This window comes from Cupressus sempervirens, chromosome 3 (genome assembly GCF_028749045.1).
Source record: "Cupressus sempervirens isolate cs-2001-9-10 chromosome 3, ASM2874904v1, whole genome shotgun sequence".
NCBI classification, from domain to species: domain Eukaryota; kingdom Viridiplantae; phylum Streptophyta; class Pinopsida; order Cupressales; family Cupressaceae; genus Cupressus; species Cupressus sempervirens.
The window spans coordinates 721,820,488-721,833,350 of NC_143120.1; the positions used below are offsets into that span (position 1 = coordinate 721,820,488).

Genomic DNA, 12,863 nt, shown 5'->3' on the forward strand with positions numbered 1-12,863 from the left:
AAGGGAATAAATTGTAATGAATATATATTTTAAGATTTGGCAGTGGCTAAAGAGAGCATATACAGTGATAAAATTATAGACAATGCATGTTCCCTTATTTTGCAAATATGCCTTGAAGAGACTAAACAAAAGCACTAGTTGACCCATAGGGGAGCCTAGAATCATTTTAAAACAAACAGCTCATCCATAGATTTGAAGTAGCATTTTCTATTACTAAAACATGCCAATGTTTTGGATCTCTATAGTTTCATTTTGAGTGACTCACAAAGTGCACCTTGACATCATTGCTTCTAGATATACCAAAGTGAGAGTATTTCAAAGAAATTTGATAAACTTAACTATCAAAATGATGAAATTCTAATTGATTAAAAATATTAAAAAAAGAAAACTTTCAAAATGATGCTAACATATATTCAATTATCAATACAGAGATCGATGACATTTCTAACCATCAGACAATGTTTCCATAGGGCAACATACTTGGAGCAAGTGATAAGTCATAGGAAACTTTGGCAGAGATTATAGAGAACTAACCCTTCCAAACATCAAACCCTTAGAAAGTAGTTAAAAATTTGAATGAGAAGAAGATTTTACAAGAAAGTCTATTTCAAAACAATAGTTCCCATGCTCCACTTAAATGCAAACATTTTAAACAACCCAACAAGCTCTATAGTTTTATCTCAGTCAAGGCTTCAGTTCACTGCAAGAAATTTTACAATTATACAAATCTTAAGCTATGTTATTGGTTTTTAGTTAAGTAAAATTATGAAATTAATATTACAAGTTTTGAAAAAATGTACTTTCATTTGAAAAAACACATGCATGGAATGTTATGATTGAGTTGTGAACAAAAACAGCTTCATTTGAAGATAATGTAATTCAAATCAACTATTAGGGATTCTAAAATATAGTAGTTTTTTGTATCATCTTTAAATCATTTAATATTTCATTCCAAAGTAGTCCTTCCCCTTTTCTCTATCAAAGTTAATTTTAGGTGATCTCACGAAGAGCCAATCCATAATCTAGAAAGTCACTTTCATTATACGCAACCCATAGACTCAAAAAAATTTCAATGTTTCATCAGATTTCCCAGATTTAAAGTTTCCCATCAAGATGCAATCCTTGTTACAACAAGTGCCACACCAAAATATTTGAAAATAAAGTGTCATACTTGGTATGTTAGATTCAAAACGGAGCACTAGTTAAAGATATAATCATATCTAAAAAGGCTAAATCATGTCAAAATATGAAAAAATGAATATGTAGTAGTGAAAAAAACTAGATATTCATAGAACTAGAGGTAGAATTTACTAATTATATATCTATAGAATTTATGATCTATCCTAGTCAGCATTAGGTTTTTTTTTCCATTTAACATCAATCAGATTTCTAAACTTTCATCCCACAACAATTGAAATCAAATAATCAAGAAGTAATTCAACTCATTTTTTAGAATATCACATGCATAAATATGCGAGGAATAAGAAATTTATTAACTTTAAATACCTTCAGTAATGCTATATGATCTCCTACATTTCCTGTGTGGAAATTCATCCTAGCATTATCTGCATGCACTTTCTTATCCTTTGGACAATAAAATATTGAGCTTCCCACTAATAGCATGGAAGCACTTGTGATGATCTCTTTTTTTCCATCTACCATCCTAATTTTGTTAACTTACCCTTATCATTTAGGGCACCAAGAGCATAAAATTTCTCAAGTGCTCTTATTAATGTTTCTATTGGAGGAGGATCCATGAAATCAAAATTTATGAGGTCATGAATACCTAAAATTTTGAGCATGAGCACAACTTTAGATAAATTGTTTTGCTATATTTCTAGTACTCTATTTTCTTCCATTTCATTTTGATGTGACCAAGTAGTGTACAATCGAAAGCATTTACCTAGTCCTATTCTTCCTACTCTACTTGATCTTTGTAAGGAAGATGCCTTTGAAATTGGAGTCATAATCAATGATTCCATTCTTGAATGGGGATTATAAGATTTATGTTTACAAAATCCAAGATCAATAACATACTTTATTCCATCTATAGTCAAAGAAGTTTTAGCTATATTTGTTGCCAGTATAACTTTGCGGGCTCCTTCTATTGTTGGTTCAAATAATTTTTCTTTCATATTTGATGGGAGATTAAAATATATGGAACATATGATCATTTTAAATATTTTTGTGCCCAGATCCATAGTCTCGTGTTTTAAGATTTCTTTTACTGCTTCAATCTCTTCTTGCCCTCTAAAAATACAAGAACATCCCCTGATTGTTCTGTTACATGTATTTGTAACATAGTCACAATAGCAGCTTCCAAATAGTCCACTTCAGGTGATTTTGTGTAATGAAGTTCAACTGGAAATCTCCCCGATATTTTTAAAATTGGAGCCATATCAAAATATTCACTAAAATTTTTTGCATCTAATGTTGCACTTGATATAAGCAGTTTTATATTTGGAAGACAATGAGCAATATCTTGCAAAACAGAGTAAAATTTATTTCAAGTCAGTTGTTCATGAAAGAATATCAGATCGGTGAGCATTTTATTGAGTACATGACAAGTCCAATTTTTTTCCATTTATTGAATCCTACAAAGTTTTGTACTTCTATATTTTATCATTTGTATTAATAAATTGAAAATTTATATATAATCAACATACAAATGATCACAACAACACATGATATGCAATTTTACTTACATTTACAAATATGTGTCTCACAATGATTATGATGTTGAATAATAGGAAATAATAGAAACCAATGCATTATGTTGGTGTGTGTGTGTGTGTGTGTGAGAGAGAGAGAGAGAGAGAGAGAGAGAGAGAGAGAGAGAGAGAGAGAGAGAGAGAGATGGTGTTAGAATGTAAGACTATTGTTTAGCACTGGCCATGATCAAACATAAAAATAAAATAAAGGCTTACACACACCAAAAAGATAATACCTTGACTGATCCAAATAATACATCTGTTGAAATAGTTCTCTCATGAGCCTTGTCAACCATCATAACATTGTAAAATATAGCATGTAGTTGAAAAATATGTTACTTTTGACAATATTTGGACAAACAAATATGTGACTTGCTGAAAATAGTATATGAAATATAGCATTCCTTCACATTCTAAACAAACATGTAGCTTGCTAGATTAGGTTCACCCAAGAATTCTTGGAGTAGTATCCCATCAATCATGTATTTAAGAATTCTTTTTTAGATGTGTACTCTTCAAACTGAATTGCATAACCAACCTATAAAATAATGCACACTACGGTCTCCTACAAAGGCCATCCATTGTGAAGTGTAGACTCGTGCTACTAAAATAAATCTTAATGTTTGTCTTGGTTTAGTTAAAGGTCAAGGGACTTCCAAGAAATGTTTTCACAATTGAAGCTTCCAATAGAAAGATGTAATAAGTAAAGCAAAAATGCTCTAGAAAATGGTTACTTGTTATAGGTCTTGGATCATTCTTATTCTTCCTAGGTCATAACTCTAGCTTCATGAATGCTTCTCTTGTAGTCACCAATGTCAAAATTCCTCAAGATTTTTGAGACTTCTTCTTCCTCTTCTTCCATTGACCTCCAATTGGAAATTCTTTTATCAATAAAAGTATACTAAAAACTTGATGATAGGATTTGAAGCTCTAATAAGCAAAATGACATGTTTCCAATGTCAATGCAAGAACCATGTATAAGTCCAAAATGACTAGAACAGAGTATTGTACCTCACAAGGGGGAAAATGTATGTATAGTTTGTGAATTAATGAAAGTATTTATGACCAATTAGTACTTGGATTCATGTGCATAGAATTTCATTTTAAATTTAAGTTTTTAAAAGAAACCCTAGCATCAAATAGGCATTGGTGAATACCCCATTAGTCCATGAAATCACATTAGACATGGTTGGATTGACATGGCCACCGCATTTTTAAGACATTAAAGAAACTCTTAGCCTGCATCATGCATATTGAGCTTAGAATGCTAAACTAGAAACAACCCACTAGAGCATCTTATTGAACTATATATTGCTAGACATTTGTTGTTGTAGAATCATATTTTATATAATGAAACCAATATTACAGAGAATGCACCTTTCATAAATGCCTCACAAGGATAAGCTACAAATAGAATTGATGCTCCTTTTTCTATGGGTATTTCTACCTTGACTTGAAGTAGTGAGTTTTGTTGTTGATTGTAGTTTTGGGAAATTTCCTTCAAATATCCAATAAGTTTACTTGATATAGTAGGTTTGATTGCTCATTGTCTCCTCGGCTTGGCACGAAGTGCATGTCGAGAATCCATGAAACATACTCTCTCTATGTTGTCTACTTGGCTCATTACTGGAGCTATCTCTTCCACGACCAGTAGAAAAAATCAATCAAGCTTTCTCAACAAGGTGAAATTATGTGGGGTCTAGCCGAACAAGGTTAAATTGGGGGTAAAGGATAGACATCAGGCTCCTCAATTTTTCGGCCATGAAGTTTTCCTGGGCTCTTTGTATGCTTGCCTTCCAATAATAAAGTGATGGAGTGTTTATTGAAAGTTCCTTCCAATAATGCAGATGCGAGAGAAAGGGAAGCTTGGGTGGGAAACCAAATTTGCAAGGAATTTTAGTTGGGCTCTCACCCACAATTGAATCAGATGCGTGAATATATTTTGTTCTTTTTTTATGACCTAATTTGGTTGAAATTTAAACCAACTTAGGAAAACTTGGGACATTTTTGATCAACGTGGGGATGAAAACCAAAAATAAGATGAGATCATAGCTCTAGTTGAAAATTTTGGTGGGAAAACAAGTGTAAATGTACTAGTGTGCAACTAGTTACTAATTTTCACTCTTCTCAAGTGAGCCCTATTAGGATCCAACTCTATTAATATTACAAAATACACTATTATGTTTGACCCTATTAGAGGATTTAATCACCCTGTTAGGAGTGGCCTTGTTAGAGGTCTTTAGACACTTCAATCTAAAAATGTTACCTTGTTAGAGGATTTACAAATAGTTTTTAAGCCAACTTTGTTAAGAGATTTAGTCACTACTACAATTGTTAGAAAGTAACAATGAGATGACTTGATTCCTGATGCAACTGAAATGCTAATTAAAAATCTCAACTTTGGCTTGTATACTTGATCCTTCCTAGTCGAATGCATCTTTGCAGCTCAACAAGGATATTCTACTTATCTTTCTAATTCACTTCCTCTAAGCATCATCAAATCTCTTGTTATGTTCCACATATTCAATCCTCAACTTGACCTTATATTATATCTTACACATTGTCAAGTAAGCTTGAATATAACTTAGAATACTTAATATTCATCTTCTCAATCGGCTAGAACCAACAACTAAATCAATTGAACTCAATATGAAAAAACACAAAAATCCTTCCTTAGTCAACCATGCTTTGTAGACACTAACTTAGATATGATTTTCCTATGTTAACCAAGTGAACTTGTTTAACATTGCATATTCAAAAAGTTCCATTGGTAACTGAGCAAGCTCGATTAACACTAGTTCCATCCAAAAAATTTCTTCATTAATAGAGTGAGCTCGGTTAACACTCAACTTTTGCAAACTTTCCTTTGATGACTGAGTGAACTCAATAGACACTATCTTCTAAATTTGACATACTCTAGAATGCTTGAAAGACATAGGAAACTGTCTTCATCACTCGAGTGAGCTCAACATACACTGACTGGCAATGATATAAAATTTTGTGTAATATTAAAGAACAATAACACATACAATGACCCATTTTTTGGTGACATCCATTTTTTCTCCAAAATATTGTGCATTGAAAAGAGTCCAATAATAAACCCTAATAGGAGAACAAACTATTAACCAACAATTTTTGGTGACTCTACTAGGTAGAATTCAAAATAAAAGAGCTCATAAGAATTTTCCTTCATAATTAGCTTGCACTCTAAGTCCTTCTATATCTTGAGTTGCAAGACAAGTCTTGTGGAGATGAGGTGTTTTCGATAAGAATCTAATAACATTTTTATAGCCTTAACCTACCAGAAAAGGTGAAGTTAAGTCAAAGTTGAAGACTGGTAAAGTTTCCTTGATCACTAGGGTTAAGGTAAACTCAAAACACCATTTTCTAAGTAGTTGATTCATCTTGAATTCCAAATATACTAGGAGTGCCAAGGAAAGAGGAAGGATTGACCCAATATACAAGGAACTAAAAAAGGCCAACTTTCCTATTCTAAAATATATTCTCAGAAAGGGAAGAGCACTTACAAGGGAATCTATGGCTAAGAAACTCTAAGAAGCTCACTTGCTTGTAATTTTTTCTACTAGAACAAGAAGTAAATATTCTTCCCCTCCTATTTATATAACTTATATTTCTCCTATTTTTAACTCTTTTTTTTTGCATGGTGTAGTGTTCCCTATTTTAGTCACTTTCAAAACAAATCCTATCACTATACTAGTAGCTATGGTAGTCCCTTGGGGAAATGCAATTGGTCCTCTCAACCTTGCAACTAATAATGATTTTCCAAGAGTGTCAAGAAAAAAATTCTAAAGATTCAATGGTGATGGCACAATCTCTATAAAACAACACCTAAGTTGTTTTCATAAAGCCTATAGTGTGGTGAATCCTTAACATGAAGATGTGGTAGTTAGGATGTTTTTGGGTACTCTTGTCAATAATGTTGCTGATTGGTTCCAAGATTTACCTATAGGGTTCATTAAATATTGGAATCACATGAAGAAAAGGTTGAAGAAAACAATAAAAATACAAAATATTCACAAGTGTTGTTGCTACAATTAACACAAATTAAGAAATAACCATATGTTTCTATGAGGGATTTTAATACAAAGTTTAACAAACTCATCAAGAGAATACCTATTGCAAGTGCACCAATAAATGACAATAAGAAGACCTTCTAAATCATCTCTATGCCTCCTAATCTAGGATATAAAACTAGGAGAGAAAATATAGCAAATTTACAAGTTGCCCAAACACCAGTTGTGGAGATGGAAGATGACATGATAGCCTCTAGTAAGTGGAAAAGAGAACTTCAATCTAGAACCATAGGTAATGCAACTAGCACTTCAAATAATATAGATTTCATCCTCCAAATTTTTTCTAATGAGGTTATTTCATTGAAGAAACAAATCAATAGGCCTATCCATTCTTTTCACCAACCTTATCAAGAAGGTTCTAGAAATCCAAATGGAGGTGAGACTTTGCAAATATCACCTGCTCAATGAAGGTTAGCAATTGAGGCTACTCCAAAGAGATAGCACATGTGTTCTTTCCACTTAAGGGAATATCATGATGGGGATACATGTGTTGACATGATCAAATATAAGTAGATGGTGGGCAATAAAGAACAAATAGAGGGATATCTAGAAAGTGAAGATGATCATACTCCTTGTGGTGACTTTGAAAACTTTTATTTGGAGTATGAATTAGATTTAAAAATTGGAAGGAGCTATTTTGAAACTCTAGATGGACCTCAATTGCCAATCATGACTAGGGGTCAAAAGAATAAGAATCAAACCTTCAATTTAGTTCCTACCAAAAATCATGCATCATCAAGCAAACCAACTAGAGATAATGACATGGTACCTTCAAGTTCACAAAAGGAACACAAAAGTAAGTTATCTAATTCCTTTGATATAATAAAATACTTTGAAGTGCTGAGAATTTAGATATCTCTACTATATTATTTGAAGTCTAACCCTGATCAACTTCAGAGACTTGTTGAGCATTGTCATAATAAAGATGGAAGTCATGATTGTATGAATGCTAACATTGACCATCATAGCAAAGCTAGCACTAATGGAACCTCTCTAGCTGATGAAGACCTTGTGCTACCTAAGTTGTTTCAAGAAGAAGAATCTTTTGCCTTAGCTCCTTCTTCCAATCAATAACTAGTTCCTTTTTACATTTCCTTATTTATTAATGGAACTAGGTTGAGTAATCACATCATAGACTTACGAGCTTTTGATAATGTGACACCTGCCTCTATAGCTAAAGCTATAGGTCTATCACTGACTAAATTTTTTTGTTGAACATTGTTACTTAATGGATGAAAAATGAGTACCCTTGTTTGGTAAAATAAAGGATGCTTAAGTTGCTCTAGCTGCTTAACCTTCTAAAAGGCTAAAACTCACCATCCTAGTGGTAGACATCCCTGCAAGTTATGGAATGCTCCTAAGTATATTTTTTTGCAAAGAAATGGGGGGAGAGATAAAATTAGATTGGTCCTATGCTATCATTCAAGTAGGAAACAAAAAGGTGAAACTAGAATTAGAAGAAAAGTCAAAGTTCACTATTCTAAAATTAGATGATCCTAGGTCTTAAATCCTATTTCAAGAAATTTAGTTTGGTAACTATATATTATTTTTTGATACCCTGATATTCAAGAAGAATCAAAATAGACTAATGGTGAACAATTGTGGACTTTAGAATTTGATGGCAATTGTGCCAATGTTGATTTAGGTGCAGGAGCGATTTTGACATCACCTGGTGGAGAAATAACTTGTTTGGCATACAAATTAAATTTTAAGAATACTTACAGTACTGTAGAGTATGAAGCCCTTCTCCTTGGCATAATTACAAAAAAACAAAAAAGAGGTCAAAATACTCAAAGCTCAAGAAGATGCAAAATTGGTGGTAAGGCAAGTGAAGAACCAATATGTAGCAAAGAACCAAAGATTGATAGACTATCATAATAAGGTGGGGGATGAGATTGAAATTTTAGATGATTTATTAATTGTAGTAGTACCAAGGGAATTGAATTTAAGAGTTGATTCTTTGGTAGTCTCTACATGTTTACTCCTACCACATCCTAACTTCAAAGATCAAATCTATAAAGTGGAAGTTCTATTCAGGTCCAATGTTTCTAATAATGAAGATTCTTGGTAGGTGTTTAATGATGACAAACACATACAAAAATTCATCAAAGGGGAAAAACCTTTGGTAGGCCTATATATTGAAGAAAACACTTATTCAAGTGGTAATCCATTGATAGATGACAAAAAATTATAGAGCCAAATATGATCCAATTGAAAGGTAACAATATCCCATCTCATCTCATTTCTTTAGAAAATATTTTTGATAGACATAATGCATACATTAAGAGAGAAAGAGTAAATAAAAGAAAGGCTTTTAGTGAGTATGATGGAATAAATATAGGGACAAAAATCAGTCCAAAAATGATAAACATAGGGAAGTGTTGCACAAAAAAGGTGATGGTAGAAATCAAGAAATTACTCATTGCATATCAAGATGTATTTTCTTGGAGCTATGAAGATCTTAAAAAAATTCATGGATTGAAAATTCAAACGTGAAATCTCCCTAAAGCTAGGAGCAATACCATTTAGATATAAACAAAGGAAATACAACCCTATAGTTGAAGGGGCAATCTTTAAAGAGATTGATAAAATACTATAGGCTAGGATCATATATCCTATTCATGACTCTACTTGGTTAGCTAACATTGTGCTAGTGAGAAAGAAAAATGGAGAGATAAGGGTTTGTGTGGATTTTAGAAATCTAAACCAGGCTTCTCTCAAAGATAAATTTCCACTTCTCAACATGGATCACCTCTTGTAGACTACTGTAGGGTCAAAGATGATGTCTATGTTAGATGGCTTTTTAGGGTATATTAAGATTCAAGTAGATGAGGCAGATTAGTTTAAGACAACATTCACCACACCTTGGGGTAATTTTACATATAGTAGGATGCCTTTTGGATTAATTAATGTAGGTGCAACATTTCAACATGTAATGAATTTGGATTTTGGTGATTTGAAGGATAAAATCACTATTGTGTACCTTGATGATTTGACAGTCTTTTCCAAGAAAAGAGAAGATCACATCAAAGGCTTAGTTCTAACCTATGGTGAGTGTCATGATGGATTAAGTGCTAAGAAGAGGAGAGATGGTACATTTCTAAGATGTGTTGATAAAGAGCAACAATTGAAGCTGTTAAGATCTTTTCATGATGACACATGTGGAGGAAATTTTTCTAGCACTGTCAACACACTCAAAATTTAGAGAAAATGCTACTATTGACCTGGTACATTAAGGATGCATATAAATGGGTTTTCAATTGTGGGAAATGTAAGATGTTTACTAGTAAACCTCATCTAGTTGCCTTTCCTCTTAGGCCACTGCTGATTGAAGCTCCTTTTCACTAATGGGGGTTGGATTTCATAGGCCCAATTAATCCTACGTCAAGCTAAGGAAAATCTTAAATATTGACTACCATAGATTATTTTAGTAAATGGGTGGGATCCAAACCTATGAAGAAGACTTAATCAGAGGCAATATGTGAGTTTCTCAAAGAACATATATTGGTCTGATTTGGAGTTCCTGTAAAATTGATAAAGGACAATGCATCTTATTTTTCTTCCTCAGAAATTATTGAGTTTTATTATGATAATGGTATCCAAGTTGTTCATTGCTTTGATTATTTTCCTCAAGGAAGTGGGCAAGTTGAATCTAGCAACAAGAATTTGATGAATATCTTGAAGAAATTGGTCTCAGATAATAAGAGAATTTGGCACAAGAAGATACGTAATGCTTTATGGGAAGATAGGACCACACCTAAAAGAGGAATTGGTATCTCACCTTTTGAGTTAGTTTATGGAGTAGAAGATAACTTTCCATTTCCTTTAGAGCTTGCGACTTGTAAATTGAAGATTGTGATTGAAAGCAGTCTATGCAGAGATGGATTGGAAAAGAGAATTTTGTATCTCACCAAGTTCAGGAGGAAAGAGAAGAAATGGTGGATAAAATCATTGAACATCAAGGGAAAATTAAAAGGTTATTTGATAAAAGAGAAAGACCAAGGAAATTCATGGAAGATGATTTAGTCCTACTATGGGATAAGAGACATGAACCAAGAGGAATGCACTCCAAGTTTTAGTCTTTGTGGAAAGGGCCATTTCAAATCATGTAGGTAAACCAGAACAACTCTTTCAAGTTGGCATATCCCATTGGAGAACCCCTACCATTTTTTTTTACAATGGATAGGTTTTGAAGTTGTATCAGATACAAAACTGAAGTAGTGAACCCTTGCATAGTAGCTAGTTAAGTAGGTTTTTCTTTCATGCAATTTTCTTTAGCTTAGTTTCTTGCTTTCTTAGTTAGTTGTTGTTGCTTTCCTAGATTAGTCTATTCTTTTTTTTGTCAAGTTGTCACCTTATTTTGAGGACCCAAAGATTTTTAGGATCCTTTAAACCATTATAATGCTTAAATCCTCATACAGAGCCAGTTGTTGCCCAATTTTCAAGTCATCTCTTTTTGCTTTAGGTTGGAGTCAAGTTAATCTATCAATGTTTTGAGTCTATATATAGAATTCCCTATGATGACCTATCTTCTCATCACCCCCTTTCAAACTAACCTATGTAGGAATCATGTGAAAATTGCACTGGTCAAGGGCTAGGTGAATTAGGGTTTGGTGGGTTAGTTATAAGCATTTCCTTGATGAGAAGAAGGTCTACAAATTCCAATGATTCATCATCCAAATATTCAAAAGGATTTTGAGGACCAAAATCTACAATGGCTTGCATTTAAATGGAAGATATCATAGGTGATTGAGCTCAAAATACAATGAAAATATTTGTTTTGGTATAAAACTAAGTTAAAATCCTTAGATATACTAAAATATATTTGCGAGAACACATGCATAATTGATCAGTCACATGAATGGTCTAGATGTAATCTTAATAGCTGCATAGGTGCTTGGAAAAGTCAATCATTAAAAGGAACACATGTTATTGGTTGGTAGAAAAGTCATGCCCTTAAGTATTTTAAGTGGTGATGATGCAAGGAATAACTGCTACAGTTAGATCAAAAGTTTTCATGACATCGTAACTAATTAAAGTTAACCATGAGTTAAGGAAAAAAAATAACAAAAAGTTGAAGATCACATCATCAAAAGTGGTTAAGACTAATCTAAGGTTAGAGTTAGGAAAATGGAAGCATGTATTTTTTGGAATAATCAAATGGGAAGAATACTTCTAAGAGGGAGGGTAGGGGGCGAATCAAAAGTATCACACTTTAGCCTCAAAATTTTTTATTTGAAAATAAATTGCATTCATGTAAACATATCAAATAAGCATAAAATAAACACATGCATCAACACACATAGCACCAAATTTGGTAACCCAAAAACCCTCCAAAATAAGAAGGTAAAACTAGGGTGGGGATGATGCCCACAAAATTTCTCTACAGAAATAATGTTTGACCACTTCTGATGGTTTGCCCTGTTAAAGCCTACTCTATTAAAAGCTTTACACTATGTTAATAGTGACCTATTTAAAGGATTTACAAACACTTTATTTGAAGTGTCACCCTGTTAAAGGATTTTATCACCTTTTCAAAGGATCTACAACCTAGCTGTTAAGCTAACCTATCAACATAGGATTTTCCTTCTAATACAATTGCTAGAAAGTATTAGATTAATAAACCTGATAGCTTACAATCCTTGATTGCTAATTTTAGGCACTTGATCTGCTCTCTCTAATTTGGTCCTTGCTTGATCTGATATTTTTTTGATGCCCTTGCTTTGTTCTGATCAACTAAATATTGCAATGCTGATCCAATCACTAAGTCTTTAACACCCCTGCTACTTGACCTATTCTACAATTCACTCTTTTTAGTTTTTCATCTACTCAACAACTTCAAATTGAGGGGTCTATTCCTTCTTACAAAGGCTTCAAAAACTTAGGGTTAGGTATGAATCCACGAACTTTTTTTTCTTGCTCAAATCTTTAGATTTATCCTATTGGTTGCATGCAATCTCCACTTTCCTTATTGGCTACATGCTGATTGCATAGGTAAAAGAAAAGATTCAAAATTATCTTTAAAATCCTTCATGATTCATTCAAAAATGGTTTTCAT

At 32.9% G+C, this 12,863-nt stretch overlaps 1 pseudogene; it reads right to left on the reverse strand.

The window, feature by feature from the left end:
• Positions 1 to 1,449: 1,449 nt before the first annotated feature.
• The window catches only part of LOC149568801 (pre-mRNA-splicing factor ATP-dependent RNA helicase DEAH1-like), a 42,736-nt pseudogene continuing 31,322 nt past the window's right edge, over positions 1,450 to 12,863 (reverse strand).